This window comes from Lygodium microphyllum, chromosome 4 (genome assembly GCF_053477565.2).
Source record: "Lygodium microphyllum isolate KBCC chromosome 4, Lygodium_microphyllum_v1.1.10, whole genome shotgun sequence".
NCBI classification, from domain to species: domain Eukaryota; kingdom Viridiplantae; phylum Streptophyta; class Polypodiopsida; order Schizaeales; family Lygodiaceae; genus Lygodium; species Lygodium microphyllum.
Genome location: NC_141138.1, coordinates 36,401,618 through 36,424,154, shown reverse-complemented (window position 1 = coordinate 36,424,154; position 22,537 = coordinate 36,401,618). Strand labels below are relative to the sequence as shown.

General features: G+C 41.7%; 1 pseudogene; it reads left to right on the top strand.

The window, feature by feature from the left end:
- Window positions 1-3: 3 nt before the first annotated feature.
- LOC148036943 (heat shock protein 81-1 pseudogene) lies at window positions 4-847 on the top strand (annotated as a pseudogene).
- The last annotated feature ends 21,690 nt before the right edge of the window (window positions 848-22,537 follow it).

Here is a 22,537-nt window from a genome sequence, read left to right as displayed (position 1 = left end):
ACTACTATCAGCATTCTTCCTTCTCATTTTACCCCAGAGATCTCATCTTTCCCTATCTCACTGCCTGTTTTCTTCCACACAGACTTGCCATGGCGGCTGAGACCGAAACCTTTGCCTTCCAGGCAGAAATCAACCAGCAATGCCTCTGATGCGCTTGACAAGATCCGGTTTGAGAGCTTGACTGACAAGAGCAAGCTCGATTCTCAGCCGGAGCTTTTCATTCACATCATTCCAGACAAGGCGACCAACACATTGACCATCATCGACAGCGGTATTGGCATGACAAAAGCAGATCTGGTCAATAATCTCGGTACTATAGCTCGATCCGGTACTAAGGAATTCATGGAAGCCCGGGCTGTCAGGGTAGACATCAGCATGATCGGTCAGTTTGGTGTCAGGTTTTATTCTGCGTATCTTGTGGCAGAGAAGGTGGTAGTTACGACCAAACACAATGACGACGAGTAGTACATTTGGGAGTCTCAGGCCGGTGGTTCCTTTACTATTACCCGTGACTCTAGAGAGCCTCTAAGCAGGGGAACGAAGATCACTCCTTACTTGAAGGAAGACCAGCTTGAGTACCTTGATGAGAGGAGGTGGAAAGACTTGATTAAGAAACATTATGAGTTCATCACCTATCCCATCTTTGTGGCCTGAGAAGACCACCACGAAAGAGGTGTCGGATGATGAAGATGAAGAAGAGAAGGAAGACAAAGAAGAGGAGAGAGAAAGGAAGGATCAATCCTCCCTGTCTTCTTTTGAAAAGTCTACAATGCTGCCTGGCTTCTTGGGAATGCCCACTGGTCACTCCAGTGCTCCCTCTAAGTGTTGCAGTGTCCTCCTCCACTAAAACCCTAGAATTTTTACCTCAATGTTGAAAAAAAATGACCTGCCATTTTTGTCTTTCTGCCTCCATTTTTGGTCCAAGCTCCATTTAAGACTCCAAGAAAGGCTGCCATCTCTGCCTACAGTACTCCCTGTGTACCTGTGTGTCTGAATAACTAGGGTTTCTGACTAAAAGGAGACTAGTTTTGAAAATGAGGAGAGAGAAAAGAAAGGATCTAAAAACTAAGCTCTGATACCAACTGCAATGAAGGGGACCTAGGAGAGAGAAGGAGAAGGTAGAGACTATAGAGAGGAGAGAGAAAGAGGGTGACGAGGAGAGAGAAAGACTAGAAGTAGAGAGAGAAATGCAAGAAGAGGAGAGAGAAATGGTTGGTAGCCATGGAAGGACAGGGAAGAATGTGAAAGGACAAGTGTGTATTCATCAAATGGTACCTATGTAGTGTCCCTTACACCTTTATACTTAGGTCAACTTGACCTAAGTATTTCCCTCCATTACAAGCAAGTCAGTAGAACAGGGTCACTAGGATTGCCTTCTAAAAGAGGTCTTTCAGTGCCTGATAATGCCTTTGCAAGAGGAGGCAACAACTTCTTAGACCTCCCATAGCCATACCTAACCTAAACCTGGGACTTCATGCCTTGACTGCCAGTCCCCAATAAGAAAAGAAATCCCTCACAAGTAGCCAAACATATATAGTATAAAAACAAGGTACTCATAAAGGAAAGATATCACCTAGATTGGGCCATGAGAAGCACCAACACAGCAAAGGCTCCCCCCAAGTTCCATGTAATCTGTCTAACACAACACTAAAACAAAAACCGTTAACCACACCCGCACTAAACAGACAAATGGCCCTCTTGGCCTAATAAAAATAACTCATTTGGCTGCATCTGGTGGATAGTCTTTTTGGCATATATACTGCATCTTATCTAGCTAGCCGAGACCAAAGATATCATGAGATGTGAGGGCTATCCACATACTACTTATGCGAGTCAACTAAAAGCTTGATCTTGGGCTTTTGTAGATCCATTAGCCTAAGCCTTTCTACTGATATCTTGGTAGTAAGGGCCATCTCTTCTTGGGTACTGAGCTAAATTAATGATCTCATTGGGCTCATGAATCACAGCTTTGTGCTCATTTGAACCTTCCCTGTTTGGATTTTGGCATAGGTCAATGTTGCAACCCAAACTAGGTAGAACTTCAACCCTAGGCCCATCACCTAGATGCAACTTAGGGCTCTTCATATTGTCAGATGTGTCATTATGGCCATTGATCTCATCCACTCAAGAAATCATCACGGCATATCCACATGGAATTCCTAGCCTTTCATCTGGCACACCAACCACACATTTAGAAATTTCGGGTCTCCAAACCCATCTCATATTCCTTTTTATATTCTTATACTACCTCATTTTGCCGCATTGGTCTAATTGGACTTATTGCTATAGCCAAATGGCCTCACTCAACATAGGTGGACCTTGGGCATGGTACATCTTCATATGAGATGTCTTCCCTTTCCTTTGTCCACTTTGCAACTTCTTAGCCATAGGAACCATGCTTTTACTAAAAGGAATATCCTCTACTCGAAAGCATGATTTATCCATAAATTGGAAAGGTCTTTCAAGAGCCTTACGGGGAGCACAACTAGGGCCACACATAGCACGCTTATCCATACCCATAGGCTCAATGTTCCTATCAATGCCGCCATCGCAACTACCTCTTGTGAAACTGTTGCAAGCCTTGATGGGACTTTCTGGCCGTGGAATCTTTTTATCCCCAAGAGGCATCTTATCACTGCTCATAGAATTGCCATTTCCTACTTGCAGATTCTGGCTACCAAGATCCCCTGCCAAGGTTGTCTTGGTATTAGCAAATGAATCTTCTCCATGTAGAAAAGGCTGGATATTTGGATGTACTTGGCACTGAACGGGGGAAACTCCAAAATTTTTCCCAAAATCTTTGAATATACTGCTCATAGTCAATTGCATGCCTCTTGGCCTCATTTAATGACTTAGGATCTTGCACCCTCACTTGGATTTGTGTATTAATCTTTAAGCCGCTCATAAAGAGCTCACATAGCACATCACTTGGCAACGCAATAGTCCTTCTTGGCCAAAGTCTCAAGATATCGTCAAAGGCTCTAGCGTATTCTTTAGTAGAAGGGTAAGACTCTTGTCTTATCTGCATAAGTTGCCCTAAGACCTGGGTCATAGGCACCTTCTTTTCATATTCATCTAAAAATTTATTGTGCAGCTCCTTGAATGATTTAATCGACCCTCTTGGGAGGCTCCAATACCATTTTCTAGCCTCTCCCTTCAAGGTACTTGAGAATACGAGCATCCGATGTATATTATCATACCCGCTTGCAAGGCAAGTTAGGCTGTATTCTTTTAAGTGCAACAACGGGTCCTCATTTACCAGCCCATAAAACAGTGGGAGATCCTTATAAGGAGGAGGGCATTTAGTCCTCTCCTTGGGATTAGCACTGGGTCATTGAAATCTTCATAATCATGACCTGGCTCCAACGTCTTAGGGTCCCTAACCGCTTCAGTTTCCACCTTTATTAGTGTAGGAAGGTTGATACTATCCTTAACGTCCCTTTCTGCCAACTCATAAAGTGGTCTAGGGAGGCCTATAGCTCTTAGCATGTCATTCCAATCCTTTCTTAGAGGATCTTCCATATCTTGCCCCTTCTTAGGCAGTTCCATGATGGCTTTATCTAGCCTGGGATTCTAGCCCTTATCAAAAGCAAACTTATCCTTAGCACTTAGGACCTAGGGACCATGCCTTTTAAGCAATGGTTTTCCTTTTACATCTAGGGCTTCTAACATCCTTGTGATACCTAAAATTTTGGCACAATGCCCCACCACATGGGATGTTTAAGCCATAATTGCACTCCACTATATGTCGAGTTTTTCCCATGGCAATACGGCTTTCACTTGTTGATGCCATGACTGCCATAGCTTCCAACATACTTGTTCCATGCCCTCTAGGTTGATGGATGGTTACACCTGATTTCTCTTGGGCAGAGACCACACCAAGGCAAACCTCGGCCCTTGCCATCGCACGCATTAGAGGATGGGGTAACCACTAACTGGTTACTCTTCTCATCACCTAAATTATCTTATGTAGAGGACTCATGCTCTACATAACTAACTAAGTCCATCAATAAGTTTTGTATAGGGAAAGCCAAGGTTTTCCATCTTTGAACGAACCCCATTTTATGGGCTGCTTAGCACACTCCTAATGGACATAATAAACATAGGTCCCTTCATGACCTAGATTCGCGCCACTTATAGGCAAATCCTGGCAAATACACCACCTGTCAGGACCTAAAACGGGCCCGACACTAGCTCTCTAGCACTAGCCAGACCTCTAAGACACACAAGACACCCCACACGGTCTCGCGGCTAGGAGCATCTAAGGCTAACACTACACTAACTTCTAATATTGATTTTGCATTTGTACTAGGACACAATCCAATGTTTACCTTCCCTTGTCCTATGAGGGAGATCCCAGAACATATAGGCATAAAACCTCATAGCACAAACATAGGGAAGCACCTCTCGGGCTGACTGCCATGGCTCCACTACAGCTCTCCTACATCAAGGGGATCGGCCAAAAGATGCGCTGCCTCAACATATAAAACACATGATGCATAGTCCACTCTTTGATTTAATGAATGATCAAGAAGTAAATATTTCCTCACTGAACTTACCCCAAAGAAACTGCTCGTCTAACCTACAGCAACAAGGACTTCCTCACACTCTCAGTGTTGGTCAATGTTTAGCATACAGGTGCTATGCATCCAGGAGATTATACCATATGGGATGAAAAATGCAAAAGTGGATGCTTATTGTGCACAAACATTTATAATTAAAAATTAGCACAGTGGAGTGTAAAATCAGTTGTTCAATGATTTCCAATCTATGTGTTATTGCTACATTGCTAGAGAGTAGGACCGAGTTACCTCGTGCTACTAGCCTCTTAAAACTTAAATGATTATCATCCTATATGACATCCATGAAAAAAAGATCAAACTTTACTTCATTTTTAGCACTTAAATGCTTCCACAACCGTTCTTTTCCCCCTACCACTTAGGTTTTACCACGTTGCATAGGTTCAAGGTTCATTTGTATGTCATTTTTTCATATGGAAAGCAATAAAAATGCACTAAAACATACAAACAAGGATGATCTAAGGCTTAATCCTCATGCCTCAACCTTACTAAACATCCACAAACATTAATCATATTTTTTCCTAATTATTTATGGAAAAAAACCTAAATATCTCCATTTTCTCTATTTATTCTTATTTATTTTCTTTAAAAATTATGAAAAATCCGAATTGTGAGCTCTCACTGATCAAAACCACTCAACTCCATTTTTATATTCATTTTAATTCCATAGAAACTTAAAACACTCACTAAAATCCCCAATTTTCATGATTTCTTCAAAAACTACACTTTGTGGGTTTTATGTGTTTTGAGGAAAAACTATTATGTCATCAAAATTTCTGGTTTTTTTCTTTCATTTCAGAGATAATTCAGCATATGCAACCAAGATCAATCATCTTCAATTATCTTTCATCAAACAAAGAAAAAGACCACTTACTCATAGAAACCCGCTTGTTCAAGGCGCGTATCCTGAGATTGAGAGGCTGCTGATGCTTCCCTCTTGCCGTTGATGTGCTCTCCATCCCCAATCTACATCCTCTACCACTCCATTAGCATCGTTTTCTTCAAAATTGTCATCAATCCCCCACCCCCTTCTCTCTTTCATTAATGCATATGAACAACCCACAAGAGGAGGGATGGAGGAGAGAGAAAAACTAAAAATCAAAATTTTATTCCCTTCATCATATTACACATGTTTACCATCAAATACTTGCCCTCTTTGCATAAATAAGGGATCTCCCCCTCTCTCTCTACATGATTGAGCATCCAAGAGGCACACAAACCCCCCAAAAATGGGGCGTCAATCAAAAAACGCCCCCTCCTTGCATCTTGACATGTTTTTGCATGTTTTTTCATTTAGAGTTTCATTTCATTTCATTTCATTTATAAAATATCCACTTCAAAAAAATCACTTTCACACTGCCGCGAAACGGGTTTCGATTCATTTGGGGATACAAACGGACTCCGATTCGCAATCCCATTGGACAGGCGACTTCGTGATATTGAAATCTATAAAGTTAGGCCCAATCACATACTTTTCAGCTCCCAAATCCAATGGCTGCTTTACAACGCCAAACCTTGGGGGGATTAAATGGGGGGTCAAATGACCTCTGATCGAGGAACCGAGACTTGTGTTGGATTCCTGATGTCGAAATGCATCTAGGAAAACTCTAGCTTATTCATCCGCCACCATTTGATTTTTCATAAAAAATGGCCTTTTAATGCCTCTCGCGCACTTTTCGACTCCAGAAACGGGATCCAACGCTTCAAGAATCGGGTCTTAAAATCCAGCTCTCATGGTACCTCATCAGGCACCACACAATGACGATAAATCTCATCTACACATTTCCTATATGAAACACCTGCTAGTATTGAAAAGCAAAGTGCTTGCTACTTAATCTTCCTCTTCTCAGATTTGGAAAGAGTTTTTGTCGGATTGCCTGTTGATAAAGAATGTGTAATAGCTTAGGCTAATGAAAATCTACTATACACTCCATGATATCCTTCAGCTTTGGTGGCTTGCTTCTAATCTCATAGTCAAACTCCTTCAAAGAGATCAAGCACTTGGATAGGTGATCAAGGGATTGAAGCTTGTTCAGTAATAAGCATAATCCCTTTGCCTTGGTGAAGAATGCCACCGTCTCATAAATAATATAGTATCCGAACTTCTTGGTGGCGAATACCATAGTCAAGCAAACCTTCTCCAAATAGTTATAACATAAAAGCTCTGAAATTTCCAACTTCCAACTTGCGAATGTAATAAGATGATAAAGCTAGCTCCCAAATTTGGGATGGACAACAATTGATGCTATGCCTTATCACAACCGTAAATATATAGAAAACCTCCCCCCCTTTTTGGTGCTTTTAAAATTGGCACTTTGGATAATTCCATTTTAACATGTTCAAATGCCACTTTGCATGCTTTCGTCCCTTCAAAAACATGGCTATGAGATAAAAGATTTGTCAAAGATAGCGACCACTCAGCTAATGCATTAATGAATCGATGATAATATCCCATGGATGAAATAAAACTATGAAATTTCCTAGGGCAAGTGGGTGGGCTTAGGGCTGTTGAGATATCGAGCTCCACTCGTGATACGCTAGGGTGACCGTTGTGTATTTATGTCACCGACTTGTCAGTTGCAGACGCGGTTGGTACACTGCCCATGAATAATAGCTACATGATAGCTATCCTTATCTACTCTAGTTCGTGGCTCAGTTAGTATGCCACCTTAGTTAGTTGAGTTTGGTTTGAGACCCATATATAGGGTTCTTCTATTTCTTTGTATGTGAGTTCTTTTGGCTTACACAACTAAGAAGAGGAAAACTGTTTTCAGCCTCCACCCTTGTGTGTATTCCCCCATTGTGCAAGCAAGAAAGCTACAAGTGAGACTCCTTCCTTCTCTCCCACAATCTTGACATGGTATCAGAGCCTTGTTCGTGGTAAGGAGCTCAAGAAAGCAAGCCAAGCTCGCGGTGTTCTGGTAAGAGGAGCAGTGTTGCTTTCATTTTCTATTTTGGGAGCAGATCTCTGCAGGTAGCACAGCCGGAAAGTGCAGGAGTGCATTGTCTCAGGTTGAGACACCCTTCGCGGTGAAGCAAGAGGGCAGTATATGCTGCGAGCAAGGGCTTTAGCCCTTGGCGACCTTGTTTTTTTGATTTGAGGCCATTTTGGGGCCTGTTTTGGAGGCGGAAGTTTTCTGCACGCACTCAGGAAAAGGCCCAGTTTTATGCTGTGCAGCCACTGTTCTACAGGTCGGTGAAAAGTTACTGTAGAAATTGCATCATATGCTTGTGCGCAGAGACATTGGGAGTTACAAAATCATCCCTATTTCCTGTTGATGCAAAATCGTCACTAGGAAGTGACTGTGTGGTCAAATACCACTTTCGTCAGTTTTGCAAATTTGCCTTTGTGAGGCTGAAGCTGTGTTCATTGCAGTGACATAATTTTTTGCAGTGTTCTGTAATGGCGTCTGATTCTCTCTCACAGATTGTCACTGAAAAGCTTGACAAGAACAACTTCCAAGCATGGAAGTTTAGAATGACGAATTTTCTTATGGAAAAAGGATATTGGGAATTTGTTGCAGGAAATGAAGAAGAACCAGTTCTTCCTGATGTTCCCAATCAACAGCAAATGCATGCATTTAAAGCATGGCATGAGAGAGCCAGGAAAGTTATGTATTGGGTGTCTATCAGCATTTCAGACTCTATGATTGTGCATATTCAAGATGCAAGTACACCAAAGGAGGCATGGGATACTTTGTCAAAAATGTATAGCACAAATATGCAAGCCAGGAAAATGTAGCTCAAGCAAGAGTTGCATAATGTGCAAAGAGAAAATATGAGCATCAATGACTATCACATGAAGGTGAAGAAGATTGCAGATGCACTTGCTTCCATTGGGTCGCCAGTGAAAGATGATGATTTAGTTTCTGTGACCTTGAATGGTCTAGGAAAGGATTATGCACAGTTTCGGACATCCATTTCAGTTTGTGAAAGATTTCCTGATTTTGAGGAGCTGATTGCTCTTCTAATTTTTGAGGAGCAAAGAAATGGTGGTGCATCTTCTTGAGGAGGAACTTCAAAAGAAGATGTCTTCTACTCAAATGTTGGAAGAGGTAGAGGCAGAGGTAGAGGAGGCCGATTTGGAGGCCGTGGTAGAAATCAGAATATGCAGCAAACTCAAGAAAACCAGTCCTATGGAGGAGGACATGGTAACTCCAGAGGCAGGGGGAGCCAAAGAGGTCGTGGTGGATGGCAAAGAGGCCAAAATGCAAATAGTAATGTTGAATGCTACTATTGTGGTAAAATGGGTCATATGGCTAAAGACTGCTATAAAAAGCAGAATGACATCATGAATGGAAAACTGCAATAAGGGAATTATGCATCTTCTAGTAGACAGGGTGATGACAGAAATGAGCATTTGTTTATGGTGCAGCACATGAACAATTCTGTGACAAGTGCAGAAGAAAGCAATGATGTATGGTATGTTGACTCAGGTGTGTCAAACCACATGACATGTCATGCAGAATGGATGGAGGATGCAAGGAAAATGGAAAAACCAGGATTTGTGGAGACTGGTGATGATACTGCACATCCTATTGTGCAGATTGGAAAAATTCCTTTGTCTATGCAGGATGGGAAAAAGAAATACCTGTCTGATGTATTTCATGTCCCAAATATCACCAAGAATCTGGTTTCTGTTGGTCAAATGGTTGAGCAGGGCTTGCAGGTCAGATTTAATCCTCATGGATGCTTTGTTGAGAATATGAAAAATAAAGGTCGCTTGATAGCAAAAGGAAAGAAGAAGGGCAGAATATTTACATTGGATGCAGACATGTCTGAATTGAGTGCAGCAATGTTTGCACATGGGACCAGTGTAGTTACATATATTGATATCTGGCTTAAACGCATTGGTCATGTTAATGTACAGTGACTTAAATCAACGCAGGCCCAAAATATTGTTGCAGGATTGCCCAAATTCAAGGTTGCAGAAATGCATAAGGTATGTGAAGCCTGTCAGTTTGGAAAACAAGCAAGGAAACCATTTCCTAGACATGTTCAAGAGAGTAAGAAGCCATTGGAATTAATCCACTCTGATGTGTGGACTACTAAAGCTGCATCTCTTGGAGGCTGTCATTATTTTGTCAGTTTTATTGATGACTATAGCAGAAAAGTTTAGGTGTATTTTATGAAAAAGAAAAGTGAAGTTTTTGGGCATTTCAAAACTCTTAAAGCTATGGTTGGAAAAGAAACAGACCTGCAAATAAAATGCCTAAGGTCAAATGGAGGGGGAGAGTACCTCTCAAATGAGTTTGCAAGGTTCCTGCAGGAGCATGGCATAAAGCAGCAATATTCATGCAATCATACCCCACAACAAAATGGAATTGTAGAAAGGAAAAACATGCATATTGGAGAGGTATCTCGTGCCATGCTCAATGAAAAAGACTTGTCAGATTTTTATTGGGCTGAAGCAGTTGCTACATCAGTCTACATAATGAACAGGACTCCCACTGCAGCAATACATGGAATGACTCCAGAGGAGAGGTATACTGGTAGGAAACCATATATTTCTCATTTGAAAATTTTTGGTTGCATTGCCTATGTACATGTGCCAGATGAGTTAAGATCCAAGTTGGATCCAAAAGCTGAGAAGTGCATCTTTATTGGTTACTCTCTGCAGTAAAAAGGGTATAGATGCTATAACCCTTCTACTCGTAAGTTTACAGTGAGCAGAGATATTGTTTTTGATGAGATGAGTAGCTGGTATAAACCAGTAAATGTGATTGATGATGTAGATGCACAGAATGGTAATGCTGCACAGAATTCACAGCAGCAATCACAAAATATTAGTGGACCTGGAGCGTCCTCTAGCAGTGGTTCACATTCTTCGCCATGGACAGGCAGATTGAGATCAGGAGAATCTTTTTAAAGTAATGCAGATAGTGGTATGCAGGTATCACGAAAAGGAAAAGAGAAGGTTGATCAGCCCATGGTTGATGTGAATGCAGGTCACTCTTATGTGGATGGTGAATCCAGTGGCTCAGAACAGAGCATTGATGATGAGTTGGGTATTCCTTCTATTGTTACACTTGGAGTAAGGAAGACCAGGGATGTTTTGAGAGCACCTGGGAGTGAACCTACTTTGCGCAGGTCTACGAGAGCTAGGTATCCTGTGGATAGGCTGAAATATGATGGATTTACAGCCATTCACTATGCATATATGGTCAAAGTGATACAGGAACCAGAACCCACTTCTTTTGAGCAAGCCATGGGAAAAGAAAAATGGGAGAAAGCCATGGATGAAGAAATGGATGCCTTGGAAGCAAATGCTATATGGGAATTGGTACCTTTGCCTAAAGGTAAAAATGCAATTGGCTGTAAGTGGGTTTATAAGGTGAAGCACAATGCAGATGGTTCTGTGAACAGATACAAGGCAAGATTAGTAGTCAAGAGGTATGCACAAACATATGGCATTGACTATGAAGAAACATTCAGTCCAGTTGCAAGGATAGCAACCGTAAGAGCAGTCATTGCTATGGCTGCATCAAAGGGATGGTCTTTACATCAGATGGATGTAAAGAATGCCTTCTTGCATGGTGATTTGCAAGAAGAGGTCTATATGGAGCAGCCACCAGGTTATGTGCATGCTGTTCATCCTGAGTTTGTTTGCAGGTTGAAGAAAGCCTTGTATGGCTTGAAGCAAGCACCTAGAGCATGGCCTGACAAGATAGGACAGTATCTTGTCATTATTGGCTTTCAGATTTCCAAGGCAGATTTCTCACTTTATGTGAGAAAAACAGAGAAATGTATTATGCTACTTGTCATTTATGTTGATGATTTGATTATGACAGGTGACAGTGATGAAGATATCCTTCATGTGAAAATGCTATTGAAGCAGAAGTTTGAGATGAAGGATTTGGGAGAGCTGCGTTATTTCTTGGGCATTGAGGTGATTAGATCACCAAGTGGGATACAGCTCTTGCAGAGGCAGTATGGATTGGACATGCTGTCCAAATATGGGATGACAGGCTGTAAGCCTATTTCAGTTCCTTTGGAGCAGAATGTGAAGCTGAGCACAGATGCAGGTGAGCTTCTAGAAGACCCTACTATGTACAGACGCATAGTAGGAAGTTTGATTTATATGACTATTACCAGGCCAGATTTGAGCTATGCTGTTGGATTGGTAAGTCAGTTTATGCAGGCTCCAAGGAAACCACATTTGGATGTGGCTAGACACATACTCAGGTATGTGAAGTCCACATTGCAATATGGACTATTTTATGAGACTAGGGTTCAGATACAGTTGCATGGATACACTGATGCTGATTGGGCTGGTAGTATTTCTTATAGACGATTTACCAGTGGATATGTGTTCTCTTTTGGGAGTGCTACAGTCACTTGGAGCAGCAAGAAACAGCCTACAGTTGCCTTGTCAAGCACAGAGGCTGAGTACAGGGGTGTAGCAATGGCTGCATGTGAGGTAGCTTGGTTGCATAAGCTACTTTATGATATGCATTAGTCTACAGATGGGCCAGTTGTCATTTATTGTGACAACATGAGTAGTATACACTTGGCAAATAACCCAGTCTATCATGCTAGAACAAAGCACATTGAGGTGCATTATCACTATGTGCGAGAGAGGGTTTTACTAGGTCTTATTGATCTAGTTTATGTCAGCACAGAGGATCAGGTAGCTGACATATTCACGAAGGCATTGGGCGCAGAGAAGCTGCGCAAGTTCAGAGACCTGCTTGGTGTGCAGGAATTGGGATTGAGCTTGAGGGGGAGTGTTGAGATATCGAGCTCCACTCGTGATTTGCCAGGGTGACCGTTGTGTATTTATGTCACCGACTTGTCAGTTGTTGCAGACGCGGTTGGTACACCGCCCATGAATAATAGCTACATGATAGCTATCCTTATCTACTCTAGTTCGTGGCTCAGTTAGTATGCCACCTTAGTTAGTTGAGTTTGGTTTGAGACCCATATATAGGGTTCTTCTATTTCTTTGTATGTGAGTTCTTTTGGCTTACACAACTAAGAAGAGGAAAACTGTTTTCAGCCTCCACCCTTGTGTGTATTCCCCCATTGTGCAAGCAAGAAAGCTACAAGTGAGACTCCTTCCTTCTCTCCCACAATCTTGACAAGGGCCACAATAACAACCATCCTTTCACGGTCAGTGGCAATACTATCCACACTCACAACATGACCCAATAGCAAATCATAAGGTATCCCAAATACACACTTTTGAGGATTCAACGCTATGAAATACTCACGAGAATGCTCAAAACATGTGCATAGAACAATCAACTATCTATGTCGAGTCATGGTACTATCCCGAAATCATCTATGAAAACCTTCATCTCTTCAGGGGATATATCAGCAAATATCTTGTCAGCCATTCTTTAAAAAGACCTAGGTGCATTACATAGGCCAAAAGCCATCACATGGTACGTGAAAGTACCAAAAATTGTAATGAATATTTTCTTTAACTTATCTTCTTCCACTATGGCCATCTGGTTATATTATAACCCATGAAATAATCCATGAAAGAGTATGTCTCTCGCCCTGCCAACCAGCTGATCTAAAATCTGATCGTCATGTTACACAATTCAAGACAAGATAAATGGCAAGTGGATATGGAACTCTTTATGATGATGTCAAGAAGCAACAATTTGCAACAACATTCAATGGGAAGGCAATGAATTGGAGAGAAGTACCCCTAGTCCAACAGGTAGTGGCTAAGTGACCAAACTTCCTGCATATATTGCACTACTTGACATTAGGCCCAGGTTACTAACTACTTTGTTGATGGAGAGAAGTACCCCTAGTCCAACAGGTAGTGGCTAAGTGACCAAACTTCCCTCATATATTGCACTACTTGACATTAGGACAATTACGAGGGAAATGTTGCCCCGGGTAATTCACTATATGTATACCCTCTATATCATGTGTGTTCAAGGCCTATTTGTAAATATCCTTATCTATGAATTTTTCCTTAATAACACATAACCCTTTTCTATTCAATTTGTAAGTAACCCCTTTATATAGGATCCTTCTGTATGCAAAAAAATGGTATTTTAAAAACCCCTTATGTTGAACCCATGTGATACATACATATATTTATGACTGACCTCCCCGAGAATGCTGCCCACCACACCACTTACAACTGAATTCTGATGGGCCCCCATCATCGGGCTTTCTAGTACCCATTAAATTTGTTAATGCTTTAAGAAATTAACATCTATGGCAATCTGGTGGTATTATTGAACAATCATATATGTATAATATTTCATCATATCTTTTATTTCCCTATAATGTTCAATGCAAAGGACTCATAAGCAGTGGCTTCAGGAGCTACCCTCCCACTAGGTTGCACAACTTGCAAAGGGGTTGCTACCTGTATTGACTCTTGGTTTATGAAAGGAGCTCTTTGGCTAGCTATTGGCTTAACAATATTTAGAGTAGATGGCAATGAAGGCACATTTTGCATCATGCTTCCTCTACCATTTAGGTTGGTTAGTACTTATTGGGGGTAAAGGTGCCTCTGCTTAGTCACCTGTGTAATACTACACTGACAGTACCCGCCCACTCCACACTACAGGTGGTGGGCACCCGTCATAGTCACTTATTATTTATTCTTTTAGTGAAAATTTGAATAAAAGAAGGCCTGACCACACATTGTGGTTGTTGGAGTTCCCACTTTGAGTTTCACTCTCTCTCTTGCTCTTGCTCTCCATCCGCCATAGCTCTCACCGCCAAGCTTCTTCCTCTTGGGTTCCACTTCCCTTTCAATTGGTATCAGAACAAAGGCATTGGAGCTTGCCCGGCATTCTCTTCCAGATTTGAAGAGCTTCAACCTAAGCTTCAATGGCAGCCATGGCACCTTCACTTGCAAGTATGTTTTGATCTCTCGCCTCCTCCTTGAGCTTCCGGACTTGCATTGGCACCTTCTAGGGTTGCATCATCTAAGCCCCCTTGGCATTGCCAAGTGCTCCCAAGCACCGTTGAAGACCCCCCAGCCCCCCCAAGAATAGCCAGCGCAAAATACGGTGCATTTTTAGGGGGTTGGGCTAACCTGCTCCTGGCCTTTCCTGCTTCTTCCCCGGCTTTCAGGCACTCTTGGCAACCTTTCCGATCATTGTTGGACTCCCCGACATTAGTTCTTGGCTCCCGGTGATCGATTCGAGTGCTTACCCCCTTCAGCCATTGCTGTATACACGGTCCAAGGACTGTCAAAACAGGGCATCACTTGATATTTACTATTTGATGCTTCTTGGCATTGCCCGTTTGATGCCTATTGATGCTCGGTGATGCCCCGATGTTATGGGATGCTATGTCTATTCTTTGAGATTGATTTGGAGCAGATTTGGGCACTGATTGAGCTTCATTTAATAGTAAATATGCTGTTTTAATACAATGGGCTGAAGCTCATTTACTTGGTGTATGCATGGGTTCTTGGATACTGGGTGCTTATTGGAGGTTTGAGTGATCATACCAATGTATTTGGAGATTGTCAAATGCTTCTTTTTGGTTTCAGAATGCTTTTGAGCTTGGATTAGGGTCTGACTTGGTCATCCTTCACTGGCATTTGGCTTTCATTGGCATGCTTTGGATCGGTTTATGCCTACTGTCATGCTTGACATTTAGGCTTGCATTTATGCTTTGGTCCGATATGGATACCACTTGGTTTGCCCATGCTTGACAGTTACTTGGAGAATCACCTTCAGATGTATTTGAGCATTTTGGAAATATTGGGCATTACATTTGGTTGTCAATTACATGCTCTTTGAATGCTTTCAAGCTTATGCTTTAGGGGTTTGAGATAGCTTGGGATTCATGCTCCAAATGTATCCTATTGGGATTTGACATGTCTGATGCTATGTACTCCATGTATTAGAGCATTGCTTGCTCTATTTGCATCTGACTTTACTTCCAGTTGGGAGCCTCTTGGTATATTCGAATGTACACAGAGTCTTACTTACACTTGAGCTTGAGCTTGTGGGACAGTTACATGCATTTGCTCTCTTGAGAGCTTTATGTTTGCAGTTAGTCTGTAGTGGGCTGATTTGATATGCCTATTGGGACAGACACCTATCTCTATCACAGGTTTGTCAATTTTGTATGCATCTTGGATGGTTATGCATTGAGCTTCTTGCTCTATTAGTTGTGCTTGTGCTTGGTCTCTTCTCTTACCTCGCGACCCATTACATGCATGACTTCTAGACCTATGAGATGTCTCTTGCTTGACAGGTTATTGGTTTGATAGTTCTCGGTACCTTCTTGCCCCTTGGCACTCACTGTTGGATGTATCTTGCTACCTGGCAGTTACAATGCATATGTATAAGTGATTGCTTCACTTTGGGACGGTTTTATATACTGCTGTCATTTATCACAGCAAGCTGAAATCTACAAATTTCGAGCACTTCTATGAGGATAATGCTTACTATTTGATGTTATCTTGGTCATATTTGGTGGATAGGTGCTTCTCTTGGTGGTATCCACTCTTTTAGCCAGTTTTAGCACTGGTTTTAGTTCATTTTCCGCTAATTACAGCAACATGCAATTTTGCATTTTTTGCATTGATTTGGGACAGTATGGTTGGCCATTTGAAAGACACAACTCTCTTTAACATTGCCAAGTTGGATGGTACCAACTATGGGTATTGGAAGTCCCAGATATGGAAGGTTTTCGTGCAGAAATTGCAGATTAAACCTTTGTGTTTTAAGGGTGTTAAACCCGAGAATATGGATGATGATGTTTGGATGGAAATTGATGAGCTATGCAAGTCTACCATTATCTTGTCACTCTCAGAAGAGGTCCATCATAATGTTGTTGAAGATGAGAATCAGAGTGCATGGGATTTATGGGAGAAGATTCAGGAGCTCTATGTGCAGCAGAGTCCTGTGTCACAGATGTATTGACTGAAGCAGTTAGTGGACCTTCGCATGAAGGAGGGGACATCCCTATCATCTCATTTTAGTCAGTTTCATGCTATCATGAAGAATCTATTGTCACAGGGTATTGAATTCAAAGAAAACTTGCACCCATTGTTTTTGCTTGGCACCTTGCCTCAATCATGGGATGTCTTTCGTATTGCCATATGCACGAACAAGCTCGATGGGCCAAAAATCAAAGATGTTGAGAGTGCTTTATTGACTGAGGAAATCAACAGGAGAAACAATGATGCTTCCCGCTCTTCACATGCATTGATTGTTAACGGTGGTAGACATGCCATGCATGATAATGATCATAAGGCCAGGGACTCTCAGAAGTCCAGGTCCAAGTCACATGGTCGTAATAAGTCTCGTAGATGGAAGTCTGATCTTACTTGTTATTATTGTGGGAAAGCAGGACATATTAGGCTGCAGTGCCATAAGATGCGTGATGATAAGTGCAAGGAAAAGGGAAAAGAGAAAGTGCAGGAAAAGTCTTCTGAGCGCAGTATTGTACCTGCAAAGTCCAGTGTGAAGATTGAAGAGGTTAATGTCAACATGCCACTGATTTAGATGACGATTACATACTTGCAACTTCTTCATGCGATGCCTTACAGACTTCTGAGATACATTCTATGCATGCGCAGTGCTGGCTCTTGGATTTGGGTGCGTCATTTCATGTGACACCCTATAGAGATTAGTTTCATACATATCGTACCATGTCTGGTTATGTGCTTCTTGGTGATGATAGGTCTCTTGACATTGTGGGCATTGGAGATGTTAGGCTGCAGTTTCCTTCTCACAATTCTTTTGTTTTGCATGATGTATGCCATGTACCTGCATTGACTCACAGCCTTATGTTAGCTGGACAGCTTGATGATGCAGGGTATTTTGTGTCTTTTGGAGACTCTGCATGGAAGATTACTCATGGTAGGCTTGTGCTTGCAAGAGGTGCCAAGTCCGGCAGCCTCTATCCCTTACTTGTATATGAAGCTACATTGGATCATGTTTTGTCTATGGGTTCTATCCCCCATGTATCCCTCTGGAATGATCATTTGGGGCATATGTCCCTTAAAGGAATGAAAATGCTCCGTGCTTTGCAGTATCTTTCACCTTTTGACTCTTCGCATTTTGATTCTTGTGATCATTGTTTGTATGGTAGGTAGACTAGAAAAATGCATAAAAAGTCTAGTAAGAAACGCATGGGTGAGCCCTTGGCTCTTGTGCACTCAGATGTATGTGGACCCATGCCCTGCCAGTCACTTGGTGGGGCAAAGTACTTTGTTACTTTCATAGATGATTACTCACGTAAGGTTTGGGCTTATCCCATAAAGAGAAAATCCGATGTCTTAGACACATTGCAATGTTGACTTGCATTGGCAGAGAACCAGTCTGGGAAAATGCTAAAATGCCTAAGGTCAGATAATGGGGGTGAGTATGTATCACGTGCTTTTGAGCAGTTTTGTGATGAGCGGGGTATTAAGCGTCAGTTGACCGCCACTTACACCCCTCCCCAGAATGGTATGGTTGAATGCATGAATAGGACTATTTAGGAAAGGGTCCGTAGCATGCTTGGCTTACCGCAACACTTTTGGGCTAAGGTAGTTACTACTACAGTGCATCTCATTAACAGGTCGCCTAGTAGTGGCATTGACTTTCAGGTTGTAGAGGAGGTATGGGCAGGAAAGCCTCCCTCTTATGATCATTTGCGTGTCTTTGGATGTGAGGCATTCTGCCATGTGCCCAAGGACAAACGCAATAAGTTGGATCCTAAAAGTGTCAAATGCATTTTCATTGGCTATGGAGATGCAGGAGAGATGGGTTACCGTCTATGTGATCTGCATGGGTGGAAAGTGATCCGCAACATGATGTCATCTTTCATGATGAAAAAATGCATATGCAGCTTGAGAAAGTGGTTGAGGTATGTAGAGTTATCTTTCAAGAGGAGCCACCTGCTCCCGTTCAGCCTACTCCATGGCCAGCTAGACAGTGTGCAGCATCACCTGATGCTCATGGCCCAAATGTTAGACATACTGATGTTGGCTTGGATGTCGGTCAGGCAGCAGAGCCTGGGTTGAGGTGTTCTACTAGAGATAGATGACGACCTGACCGATTTACGCCCTCTATGGATTATGTACTGGTTACAGATGCAGGAGAGCCTCTCAATTATGATGAGGCTATGCGTAGGGGTGATTCTCACTCTTGGGAGAGGGCTATGCAATCTGAGCTTGACTCATTGCATAAGAATGGATTTGGTTTCCTTGCCTCACGTTAATAAGTCTTTGCCATGCAAGTGGGTGTACAAGCTGAAAAGTACCCTTGGACACCCAAGCTGACATACAAGGCTTGATTGGTTGCTAAGGGTTTTAAGCAAGAGCATGGTGTTGACTTTGATAAAGTCTTTTGTCATGTGGCCAAGATGACCACCCTACGCATAGTCTTGGATTTGGTTGCATAGCTTGACCTGAACTTATACCAAATGGATGTCAAGATGGCTTTTTTACATGGGGACCTGCATGATGAGATTTACATGGAGCAGCCTAAGGGCTTTGTAGACCCTGACAGGGAACACCTAGTGTGCAAGCTAAAGAAGAGTCTATATGGCTTGAAGCAGGCACCTAGGGAATGGTACCATAAGTTTGATGCATTCATGTAGTCACAAGGCTACAATCGTAGTGCTATGGATCCGTGCTTGTACATGAAGAAAGCCCGTGACGGTTCTTTACTGATTTTGGTACTCTATGTGGATGACATGTTTTTAGCAGGGACAACTCATGAGGAGCTAGATGCTCTTAAGGCTCATCTCAAGAAGAGCTTTGAGATGAAAGATTTGGGACATGCCTCTCATATACTTGGTATGTGCATTACACATGATAGATCTCAAGGACTACTCTATTTGCCATAGAGGGAGTACATTCATAAAGTCCTTGAGCGCTTCCATATGCAAGATGTTAAGCCTATTGGCTGTCCATTACCTTCTCATGTGAAGGTTTCACAGGTCGATTGTCTATAGATAGATGAGCAGAGGGCCGAGATGGCCAAGATTCCCTATGCTTCAGCCATGGGCAGTCTTATGTATGCCATGATAGCCATCCATCCAGATATTGCCTTTGCAATTGGAGTTGTGGCACATTATATGGCTACACTTGGAAAGAAACATTGGGATGCCGTAAATCGTATCATGAGGTACCTGAAGGGCACAATAGATATGTATATTTGCTATGGCAGCTAGGATATAGGAGTCGTGGGGTACACTAACTTTGATTATGTAGGACATACAGATAGTAGGAAGCCCACTTTTGGCTATTTGTTCACTTATGCTGGAGGGGCTATCTCTTAGATGTCCGGGGCATAGAAGTGTACGGCTCTTTCTAGTACAGAGGCCAAGTATATTGCAGTCACAAGAGGCTTGCAAGGAGGCTATCTGTTTAGGCCTTTTGATTGCAGACCTTGGTATGACAGATGCTATGTCTACATTGCATTCGGATTCTATGAGTGCCATTCAGTTGGCCAAGAATCCGATCTTCCATGAAAAGACGAAACACATTGAGATGAGGTATCACTTCATTCGTGAGGTCATTGAGGATGGGTCTGTTGACCTTGTCAAGATTCTGACCGAGCAAAATCCTACAGACTTGCTCACGAAGAGCCTCACTACAGAGCGCTTTGTCTTCCTCAGGAGATTGATGGGCGTTGGATGAGATGATGTCTTTTTCCTCATCCTGCTGTACATGTGTACATGTTGTACTATCTTTTCTTTTTTCTCTCTCACTAGGGCAGATTCGCCTTTAAGTGGGAGGTTGTTGGGGGTAAAGGCGCCTCCACCTAGCCGCCTGTGTATTACTACACTGACAGTACCCACTACTGCACATTGCAAGTGGTGGGCGCCTGCCACAGTCACTTATTCTTTATTCTTTTAGTGACAGTTTGAATAAAGGAAGGCCCGGTCACACATTGTGGTTGTTGGAGTTCGCACTTTGAGTTTCACTCTCTCTCTTGCTTTGGCTCTCCATCCGCCATAGCTCTCACTGCCAAGATTCTTCCTCCTGGGTTCCACTTCCCTTTCAGTACTGATTGCACCTTGATCTCTACTAACCAATCCCAAATTATTTCCAAGACTAAGGCGTGAATTTAGATTTTCCCAAGATGCATAGAACGCTTATAAGTGGGACTCTACTTCCTCTAGTCGAGCTATAACATATCTATATTTGCTAGAGGAACACTACTCAATTGCACTTGGATATTGAAGTCCAATTCATGTAAGAAATATTGCAGTTGGGTAGGTGGGATAGGGATACAAGCTTGCAACTTGTGAAAGACCTCTTTCATCTTATCGGCATATGCTCGGACATTTTTCATGGGGCTCTTGATGTGTCGCATTTAGCACACATAGCCAAAATTGACCACCTCTCTCAGGGGAAAATTCCCTTTGAAAGGCTATAAAGAGTAACTCAATCATGGTTATTGTACTGGCTTCTAAGCCATGATACCACATTGTAGCCCTCCCTTTTAGGGTCATGTTAAAAAACATCATTAAATGTCCTTCATCTTGAATTCAACAATTAAATATAAGTTTCTAAAACTCATTGATGTGAAGCTCTACATCCTCAACCCATTAAACATGGGCAGAGAGAAACCTAAGGCTAGCTAATTCGGCATACTAGCATGAATTGCAATAGGTTGTGCCATAATGACAACTAGATTTTCTATAGGAGTTTGTAACGGTGTGATTGCAACTCCACTTGAAGTGGACTGACTTATTGGGAGAAGGGAAGAACTAGAGTTTCCTCCTCCTCATAATGGATTGGTTGTGGCACTAGGGTCATTAAGATCTCTCCCTTGTAGTAGGGGTATCGGACTATACATTGAGGGGAATATCTCCAAAAGGTTTCAACCCGTCATCTAGCCCCTTTGGCTCTTTCTTGTTTTTGGATCTTGGATTGACGACATTTATCAAGAAATAATGGGTTTATTTCGATGCTCTTTGGCAAAAGCTAATTGAGTAGTCCCTAATTAACCAATATTTAAAAATTACCACTTATTAGCAGCTCCCAGCAAACACGATACCTGTAGAGACTAAAAATGGATACGATATTGGCTCTAGGGTTCTAGGTAGGCATCCTAAACTCAACAAAATAACCCCATGACCATGCAGCCCACTAGGAGCGTATAGACACTATAAATTGATTGATTGAAAGAATGCGTTGGTAGATATAATCTCTAGAATGTAGTTCAATATGATGCCCTTCTCAACTCCAAGTAGATGGAGCACCCAAACATATTGGTGGCTAGTACCTCCAACTTAAACATTGTGGCCTTATGGGTCTCCTACACCCCAAGGATTAGCCTTAGGATGCATTGTCTCAAATATATAGCACGTATGCATAAATTCCACTCTTTATGATATTCATTCTAGGAGATAATATAATCCTCACCAAATTAGTCCCCAAAGAAAATGATAACACTAGACCTTTTGTCAGGAGACCTCATGATCATCATGGGTCAATAGTTGAAATCAAGTGCTATGCATCTAAGAGATAGTTTTGTTTATATCGTATATGAAAATGTAGATGCAAAGTGAATGACATATGTGCTCAAACAAGTAAACTTATAAATCAATCAGTGTGGATGTACACAAACAACCCTTTCATGATTCTACTCTATCATATTGCTTTATTGCTAAGGCAGCACTAGAATAACCCGTGCTATCGCCCTTTTACGTTGTAAATCAAACGAATCTTATATGCTAGAATATGCATAAAATCAGAATTCAAATGATTTTTAACTCCCACAATTCCCTTCCCCCTATCGTTTAAAATTTTACATTCAATGGATAGGTTAAAATGGAATTTCATGATATTTCTTTATATATAAAGTGATAAACACATACCATGACATACAAATGTGAGTAAATTGAAGCAAAATCTTATGCTTTACCTTTGTTATACTTGCACAAATATGATTTTAATTTTCTATGATTTTTAAATACAAAACTACTTTTTTTCTATTTTCTTTATCTTAAAATCATATTTTTGATATTTTTTCTTTTTTTTCTTTATGTAAAATATGTATTTCCTGATTTTT